Here is a 2,096-nt window from a genome sequence, read left to right on the forward strand (position 1 = left end):
TATAAACCTGCCATTTAAGCCATGTGCTGTCTTGGTCCTAGGCTCCTCTCTTAACCCCCCACTGTCTGTCTCTCTTTCTCTCTCTGTCTCTGAATCCTTCTAGATGCCTCTGGCTGTACTCTCCCTCATATCTACAACAAAACCCGTCTCCTCAACAACACTTAGGAGCAGTCATCATTTCCATTCAGGGTTAATGTACTACTGTAAATGTCCTCATTTTCATCTGTATTAAGAAATTTAGCAGTTTGCAGAACCTGCATAAGACTGAACTAGACCCCCTGAATGCAGGTGTCAGAAGGTGGATTGGGTAGTTTATGAGATCATTGGTAGTAGGTGCAGTATCTATCCCTAGTACATGAACTGGCTTTTTGGAGCGCATTTCCTATGGAGAGATGCTATGCTCAACCTAGACTCAGCAGGGAAGGCCTTAGTTAGGCCTCATCATGGTGATGGGACAGACTTGGTTGACTTTCCATGGGAGGCCACACCCTCTCTGAGGATCAGATGGAGAGTGGGGTGACAAGGTGTGGGGAGCAGGAGGAGGGGAGGGAGGAAGAACTGGGATTGGTATGTAAAATTAAAAAAGAAAAAAGAAATTCAGCAGTTGAAGCTGGTACCTCCAGAATCAAGGTTAAACAAGAAAGCAAAGATGGTCAGTATACTTTACCCCTTGTGATTAGATTTTTCAATCTTCTCTTAAGAATCTATTTTTTTCTACAAAATAATTGCTATTATTTTTTCCTGTTTTAAGTTTTTATCTTCTCATAATTTTCAAACATTTTTAAATTGCAAAAGAATACTTATTTTTAAATTCAAATAATTGAGAATTATTTGGAACTGGGTGTCATGGTGCCAGGCCTTTAATCCAAGCACTCAGAAGGTAAAAGCAAGTGAATCTCTGTGAGTTCTGGAGAGTTCCAAGTCAGCCAGGGCTACTTAGTAAGACCCTGTCTCAAAAAAAAAAAAAAAAAAAAAAAAAAAAAAAAAAAAAAAAGAGAAAAATCCTCCTCTTTATTATAATAAAGCCTCCCACAATGATGACATATTTACTTACACTCTTCAGAACTTTTCTATACCTATGTCAATATGTACAACTGCATATATGCATAGATTTTTTTCGAGACAGGGTTTCTCTGTGGCTTTGGAGGCTGTCCTGGAACTCGCTCTGTAGACCAGGCTGGTCTCGAACTCACAGAGATCCTTCTGCCTCTGCCTCCCGAGTGCTGGGATTAAAGGCATGCGCCACCACCACCCGGCACATAGATTTTTAAAGTACAACCAATTATATTGTCTTTATTTCTTATTAACAAGTATGCCTTTGTTAATCTTTATTTTGTCAAAGTTTTTGTATGTATTTTCAAAGGTCATATTTCTTTCTAATAGTTACTAACACATTCATACAGTCATCATTTTTAATTTTATAAACTTTATTATAAAAAGAAGCTTGCAAATAAATAAAAATATCACACACCAAAATCAAACAGACCCAAAGTCTACAGTTCAATGAACGTCTACACACCAGGGGAGGCACCCAGAATGGAGGCCTCACCCTCAACTCACAGTTTCAATATCGAATACGCCTCAGCTGCCCATAGCAAGTTGTTGTTTTCTTCTTCTGGAAGGTTGGCTTTACAGTTCACTTGTGCATATGTTCATGTGTGTGTGTCTGAAAAGGTCTGGTATCTCCCAGAGCTGGAATTTAAGGGGGTTGTGAGCCTGCTTGATACAAGCACTGAAAATCAAACCTGATTCCTCTGCAAGAACAGCAAGTGTTCTTAGCCACTGGGCCATCTCTTCAGCCCTGAATACACATAGATTTAAATTCAAACGTATGCATTTACATGATTTATTTTTAATTTTTTTTATTTTTGTGTCTATATGCATGTCTGTGCATCATGTATGTGTCCAGCGTCAGGTTCCTGGGAACTAGAGTTATGTTTGGTGTTGAGCCTCTGTGTGAGAATTGAGAATCAAACCCAGGTCATCTGGAAGAACAGTCAATGCTTTTAATCATTGACCCATTTCTCCAGCCCCATACATGACTTAAACGTTTATTTATTTATTTATTTATTTATTTTTGAGACAGTGACTCACTA

The sequence above is a fragment of the Cricetulus griseus genome (assembly GCF_003668045.3).
Source record: "Cricetulus griseus strain 17A/GY chromosome 1 unlocalized genomic scaffold, alternate assembly CriGri-PICRH-1.0 chr1_1, whole genome shotgun sequence".
Lineage (NCBI taxonomy): Eukaryota > Metazoa > Chordata > Mammalia > Rodentia > Cricetidae > Cricetulus > Cricetulus griseus.